The following is an 8,251-nucleotide window of genomic DNA, read 5'->3' as shown; positions in this document are numbered from 1 at the left end:
TAATTTTTGAACGCGACGAAAAGCGAGAAAAGCATTTCCCAAGATATTTTATGTTACAATTAATATAAATAAATAGAAATCTTTAAATTTTGGTCTTCGCAGTTGCTTTCATTTTTAAAAATACATTGAATATTATGGATTAAGAGCAACTATGCTATTATGAAACGGTAACTATGCTATTATGAAACGGTAACTATGCTATTATGAAACAGTAACTATGTTATTATGAATTATTTGTATCATCACTATTATGATGTACTGTACATGTAAGCACAGAAACGTATTAGATACATCTTAATGTTCATGTTTCAATAATAGCTATTTATTTGAGAAGGATATTAAGTAATTCATAATGAACGAGGACGTTACTTGTTAACGTACGAGTTTTTTATGAATTAGTTAATATCCGTAGTAAATACAAAGCTTTATCGAAACATGGACGAGGGTGGCAATGTTACCACTCAACAGTTCTGCAAATTTCCAATTTTTGACGGAATTTTTGAACGCGATGAAACAGCGAGAAAAGTATTTTCCAAGATATTTTATGTTAGAATTCATATAAATAAATGCAGATCTTCAGAATGTTTTTAATTTTGGTCTTTAGAGTTGCTTTCGTTTGCATAAAAACGTTGAATATTATGGATTAATGGCAACTGTGCTATTATGAGACGGTAACTATGCTATTATGAAACAGTAACTATGTTATTATGAATTATTTGTATCATCACTATTATGATGTACTTTACATGTAAGCATACAAAGGTATTAGATACATCTTAATGTTCATGTTTCGATAAAGATTATTTATTTTTACAGTGTGATGTGGTCAATGTGCATAGATTGGTGTATTGTGTTTAATACGTAAATAACTTGGTGAATAATTTCTTCAGAGCTCTCCTTTAGATATTTTCATTTTTATTAAAGCTATTACTTTTGTTTTACGCTGTTGTTGATAGCCTGTATTTTTTGCGTCTGTTTGTCGCCAGGCGTTCGAGCTTTTTATATCGCGATTATTAAATTAGAGCCGTTGTCGTGGGAGTATCGTGTCGAGAGGAAATTCGTCACCCCTTAAATTAGCGCAGGGACCTCGGTGAGAGATTTGGTGGCTTGCGATGCATAATGCATGCTTAGTCCTGCCTATTATTACAGAATCACGATAAGCTCGCTGTATCATCAACTTCGGATACCATCTGTAGTCGAGTTAACTGACACATTATTTCGTCGTTGATGTAAACTTGAAACCGCACAGTATTCGAATCAGACATGATCGTCGACATTTGAATAGAATATGAGGAGTTGAATGAAAGCAGAGTCGATGCTATTCAGCTTTATGGAATTGTTGAAGGGAACACGTGCTTCAAATGCACCGATTTTGACCCCTGGGGCTTGCACCAAAGTGCACATAGAGCCGCTCGAAACTCATTTAATTAATTCGACTTAATTAATAGTACGGACACTGAGGAAAAGTAAATTTACATACAGTGGCAGAGATTTTAAAATCCTGTTTCAAACAGAAGCGAGATTATTAATTTATTTGTGGAATTGTGTTTCGAAATAATGGAATGCCACGTTTGGCTATGTCACCTGTAGCTAATTCCTACTTTTGGAATCAAATGCTAATTCCACTCTGCTAACTGATTTTCTCCTACATGAAAAATTAAATGGAATCAATTTTCGAATACAAAGCACACGATGTTCAGGTAAAGAGCTTCCCTAAACATACAACACAAAAGAAATAATGGGATTAAACTACTTTTTACAATAGACTCTCTTTTATTGGACTTCAAAGACTAGCATTTACAAAAATGAATTTATCTTGTTCTAGGAGCTACCAATAAGAAAAACTAGAAGAATAGTTTGAGCTGGGAGTACATTTTTTTCACCCTACAATAACTCTGTCTTGTCCACTTCCTCTTGTCCACTCTACAACCTTCTCCTCGTGTAATCGATGTGTTTAGAACTAATATATTTTTTGTCGGTCCCTATCTAGAACACCGGTAATGGATTGGGTCGGTAAGGGTTAGTAAAGAGTTATCACAGGAGAAAGATACAGTCACTTGAGTTATGAGAGCGGAGAAGGAAAGGGTTGGAAGTCAAGAGAATGGTACTTGACAAGGCTATAGACGCGTCGAAGCTACTTCCAGCCACCATTTATTATTTTTTTGACATTACACTTAAAACAAAGTGAAATTCGACAAGGTTTTTTTTTCCTTAGGATCGATGGTTTGAAGCGAGATAACTCCTACGGTGGAGAAGGGGGTGACAAACATTTCATTAGTCACGTGTGCGTCGTTCCATTGTGATGATAAATTTCGCCTCGAATGGAAGGCTTCACGTAGAAAAGTTTTAAGCGGCGTCTTTATCAAACACTTTAAAGTTTTCTCATATCGTCATTTCGTATTGCATAATATAAGTTCGAAGAAATTTTGACTTTGAGTCATTTGTAGTGGAATGGGAAGAATTTCATATGGTGCAGAGAGAATTCAGAAAGTATTCCATGGCAATTAGTAATGTAGCTGAAACTTGAAGAGGTGTCACAAAAACTAATTTTATAGAGGGAATACAATAACTGAGATGGAATTTCCTCTATAGACTATGACTTTTATTAATGTACGTAGGTACCTGTAAAATCAATCAATAATTAAGGGTGGTGCGGCATTCAACGGCAATTGCCGAGTGCGGCATTCAACGGCAATTGCCGGGTCTTACATTTACCCTCTCTAGCATCCAAAATAACATTTTTACAATGAAGTGAAACATTAAAAGCGCTCGGTGATTATCTTAAATCAAGACTCGATTTTTACGTTATTTAATTGATTTGTGTGGTTTTAGCCATTTTTTTGTTGATATCTCTAAAAATATTAAAAAATGAGAGAAATAAAAAGTTTCTGTTATAGCTCTTGTATTTCTCTATTATACAGGGTCCGGCAACACTTGTGTCCACCCCCAAAATCGTCTTTAATTTTAACGAGAAAATTTTGAAAATTTGCATACGCTCACAGTTGACAAAGCTCTAGAAGCTAACGCAAAAATTTGTTTTTTATCACTCATAGTTTTGGCGTCGCGACGCCTTAAAAATCTAATTTTTAGGTAATTGTGAGGTTTTGTGATATCAACCCCTAATTTAATATTTTTTCAATATAAATGTGTTAAAAATATCTCAATTGTTATTTTAAATTTTATGCAAATCGTCTTCAAAATTTGAGAAAAAAATGCTGTTTTATCAATTTAGTTTCCAATTTCATTACGTCAAAATTGGGAACTACGTTTACACCGGTCTGTCAACATCTTGTGTCACAAATGACATCTATCCTTTGGCTCGCTTTAGATTGTAACAAAAGTCTTACTTGAAGAAATTGTTGCTTTATCAATGTTAATTAATGATTTCTGGTGTCCATAAAGTGCAACATGCCCGTGTTAATCAAAATTAACCTTTATAGAGTGAATGAAGTGACTTGTGAAATTTTGGTGTAAACGTAGTTTGCCGCTGCGCTGTCATAATTTTGAAAACTAACTTGATAAAACAGCGTTTTTTTCGCAAATTTTAAACACAATTTGCATTAGATTTAAAATAAAAACTCAGATGTTTCTATCACAGTTATGTTGAAAAAAAATTGAATTCGCGAATATTTCCGCAAAAACTCAAAAATTGCTAAAAATTATACTTCTTAGGCGTCGCGACGCCAACCAAACCGTAATAAAAAACAAATTTTTGCGTCAGCTTCTAGAGCTTTGTCAACTATGAGCGTACCCAAATTTTCAAAATTGTAACTTTAAAATTAAAGACGATTTTGGGGGTGGACACAAGTGTTGCCGGACCCTGTATGTATCTTACTTAAAAACGAAAAATGGGATTTTCATTTTTTAATTAATAAAAGTCAATTCGATTACGTTGCCAAGGTGTATGAGGTTTCGTAGAAATTTTATAAGACATTTTCAAAAGTAGTAAACATTTGAAATTGTAGTAGCCACTTTGGAACCCTAAAGAATACAAATGATTTGTTCTAAGAGCATAGTACAAATAACTACTAACACGTTAACCTAAAACTGCCTCGTTCACTCATCTTATAGATCCATTATTCTGCCCTAATTAATAATAATTCAGCCTGAGGTCGAAGGAAGGAACCGTCGCTCTGAATCCTCTCTTTAACTAGTCGTAAATCAGCGCAGACATCCAAGCTGACCACGAAACACTCCACATCACAGCTCTCAACACGAATTCGCTCTTTTTACACTCGAAATCGCCCCACTGACTTATGATTAATTATCCCTCCCAAAGTGCGAGCGACCTAACCACCGAAAGACCCCTAATTAATAGAGTCTTTGAAGTTTTTCTACTATAGGAAAGGCCTAAACATTGTCAAATAGTTTTAAGAAAAGTTTGAAAATTATTGGATGTTTTGAGGCACTTTCTGTCCTCTGAGAGGATGGCAAACGTATGGGTCCAGAGTAACGACCGAGACAAAATGGAGTCACCTAACTTTTCAATTTACTTTGCTAAATCACCTCAGTTCCTGTGTTACAAAACTTGCTGCTCTTCTATTGACTGCATGAATAATGTACTGTAATCAATACCGGTCAATTCAAGAAAATGTCATAAGTTTCCAAAGTTGAGTAATACATGCGAATCTTAAAGATTAAATGTGAAGCGATGAAAACGCTTGTGAAATTCCGGAAAATATGAGTATTTACTATTTACCTATCCGAAATATAGTTTCCTTCTTTCCTTTGTGCCTAGTGAAGAGTTATCCCAGTAGTCATTTCAATTCAAACATTCTGTATAAATAATTCTTAACCGAAATGCAATGGAGAATAATATAGAGAACCCACTGAAACGAGCACATTGTTTCAACATTATTCACGCCATGTCGTATATCAGAAGGGTTTTAATGTGTCAGTTTGCTGATAGACACACGATAAAGGAAACTACATCTTGGAAAATTTGAATGACATTCTTATTCCTTGTATTTTATAAGAAAGCCTTCATTTTTCTTTATCAAATATAGATATCCATGTATAATCTTAGAAACAATAAGTAGGTCTTTATTCAATTACCTATTCAGTTAACATTAGCTTTTCTTTCCATCCAAGAAGAAGTTTGCATCTATCGAGATCCCCAGTTTGCCTAAACATCAAGCATGAAACGCCAATGACCATTTTGTTAAATCGCGCATCTCCATCCGCTCAATCCAAATATTTGCATCGAAACTCGTTCGATTTAAATGTACCTCTCCCTCACAAGCCCTATAACTCTAATCCCTATATAAAAATCCCCATCCTCCCCGTTTAAATCACCTCGGCGTCCGATTGTGCCGCAACATCCCTATATACACGAGGTTGAAGAGCGACATATGCTGAGCCCAAGGATCGAAATTGGCGAGGTGTAAAACACGTTACTGACAACGGAAAAGGTAGCGGATGTTCCGCGGAATTCTTCAATCTTTGGCGCTTTCCATGCCAAATATATTGTTATGGATACTGAAAATGCTGTAACAAAAATGCATTCAAATGTTGAGTACAAGTTTGAGTTTTTCATTTCGGATTATGCGGTTTGCGTTTTTCTCTCTTTTTAATTTTTTAGTTGGGTGACCACTGCTCCGGATTTACAGGACCGAGTAGATTGCACTGTCATATTGTCACACTTCGGGCTTTTCTATTTTTAATGTTGGCACGTATTGGGGTTTTTTCGTCTTGATTTTAGAGAGGGGAATTTACGACAGTGGAAGAGAATTATTTTTATGACAAGCAAGATACAGTTTCCGGAAGACGAAATATTTAATTGTGGGAGATCATACATATTACATGAAGTACAAATAATATGATACTAGTTTAAACTACACAATAATGCTTGCCCAAAAGCTCAATTGTCATTATACGGGTGTTTTTGAAATACACTACCAAACAAAACACGGTAATTAGTAAAGACAAGTACAACCAATTGACAAAAAATGCGTTTTTGAGATAAAGTTAACCGAATATTTGGTCAAAATTTCCAGTTCGCCACTGGATTAAAAAATATAATCTTGATTGCTTAGCAACAATCCAAAGTTAGTTCTTTTAGGTGGATATTTTCATTAGTGGTGTTCTAAGTAAGTGATAATAAACTTCACAGTAAATTAAAGAAGGTAGTGCCAGTTCTTGCTAAGATAATTGAAAAAAAGTTCGTGAAGAAGCTAAGATTTCAATCTTTTAATGACGCATTACAATAATAAATCGATGTATTAATTTTTGAGTTATATGTAAAATTGCCTCTGAAAATCATTAAAATAAATATAAAGATTTTTGTGACATAAAATCTGTTTTCATAAAAATCATGAGAAGTACTAACCCTAGCGAATTAATTTTCTAGGTCGTTGAAAAGCTTATTAAGTTATTAAATTGGCTTTCCAGAACACTGTCGAGCAATTTAAAACTTTTGCAAGTTTTTAAGAAAAAGTGAAGAAAGTACATTTATAACAACTGAATAATGGTAAATATTTATAGATCCTTCAGAAAAATGGATAGTTTCTTTATTTACATTTGCAATTTTGGCTTTGTAGTTTCAAAATTTGTATAAACTAGATTTGATGTGCTTTTCAATGTTGTTGCAGCAGCGCTTTTGTCACTGCTAAACATATTCATCTGCAATAAATTCAACACGTCTATGTTGCATTTTACAGCAGTTTTTCGATTTAATTTTAATAGTAATTAAATAGTAAATTTAATAGTAATTAAAAAAATTATTGATGGATGGCGGCACCACAGACAAAAATGAAAGGGGCCCGAAAACAGTCATTTTTCGTCCGCATTTGAAAACTAAAAATTCAGTTTTTAGTTAAGGTCGCTTAAAAAATAATTTAAATCTTTTTCTTTCTTATTATAAAATGTTTGAAATAGTTAATACAGTTCGTGTTTTATACGAAAATGCTTAAAAATTTTATTATTTAAAACTAGCAGCGTTTCCATTTTTTCTAAACTACTAGTACGTTGATATTAGTTTGCCGTGTTTAGTGACTATAAGAAAGTTTTTATTTTGCAAAACGTGCCATCTCCTTTCCGTCTAAAAATAAACTTGTATCAGAAATAAAATTATATTTCACTTATAGCTCCCGTAACGTCTTAAATTGTGAATAGGAGGCGAAAACTGCAGCTGCTCGTTTCCGCAAAACGTGCCGCATTATTCGAGTCGACCGTTTGCAGCAAATGTCTCTCCATTTACTCTTAATAACGAGAAGTAATACAAAATACAATTATTTCGACGAATCTGAACGCTAACCAACAAAATCCTGCAATCGATTTCAAATCAAACTCAACGTTGTATATTTTCCGTGTAGATTCTCCCCTTTACGTCCGAAAGTTTTTATGCTCCTGAAGAATAAAACAAACTTGTTTACGTTTATGAAAATTAAATTAGAAGATCGTGCGTAAGTTCCGCAATTTCTCGAACAGAAGCTGTGCAGACGTTGTTTTTCTATTAAAAGATAAGACATTCCTGTGTCATCTTCCTGCGAGCTTCCGGAGGCTAATGTGACCGCTGAGAAATTCTCATTAATGTAAATGATATACTGTGCAATATAGCCGAGCAGAGCTCGTATTTCAAAAGCCATTGGAACGCGTGGATTTTAAGCTGCCCCTGACATTCGAATAATGCTATCTTTTTGCGGAAATTTACAGAGGTTCAGATTTGCACATACTATTTCTCAACACTGACCCCTACAAAGTAATTATTTATTTGATGGCCTTTTGGCAAATAGTGAATAGATTCCATCAAAGTTTGCCTGATAGTTTTCGTAAGCTTGGAAGCTCTTCGTTCTTTAGATTTATGGACCCTCGTAGTAAAAGTGTTTTATTTACTGCTACTTTCAGGAGATTTAATGTCATTGATAAGATTATTTTAGCCAAAATCATTTCATGTTGCTGGGTTTTGTACGATAATTCGGATTTAAGGTAACAAAATTTGTAACGGTACGAATTTGTGTAAGGGATTTTTAGCGTCATTTTAAGTTTAGGGTGGTTAAGCTCTGTTGGCGGGGCTGGAGAATGCGCCGACGCTAAACTCTGGCGGGAGTAGAAGTCTCCCAAAGTAACACTACTTTTAGAGGTCCAGCATCATCCAGGAATCCTCCAGCGTTGAAACAATGCGTTTAGTTTTGGCTTAGTTGGGGAAGTTGTTTGTTGGAGCCAAGCAACCACCACATTCCTCTTTTACCCGCTCCAGGGGTGGCTGCTTGGACACCAGTCACCTCAGTTTTAGTGTCCATGTTTTGGTTGT

The sequence above is a fragment of the Gnatocerus cornutus genome, chromosome 1 (assembly GCF_029298725.1).
Source record: "Gnatocerus cornutus isolate USDA-ARS CGAHR chromosome 1, icGnaCorn1.1, whole genome shotgun sequence".
NCBI lineage: Eukaryota > Metazoa > Arthropoda > Insecta > Coleoptera > Tenebrionidae > Gnatocerus > Gnatocerus cornutus.
Note: the sequence above shows the minus strand (reverse complement) of the source record.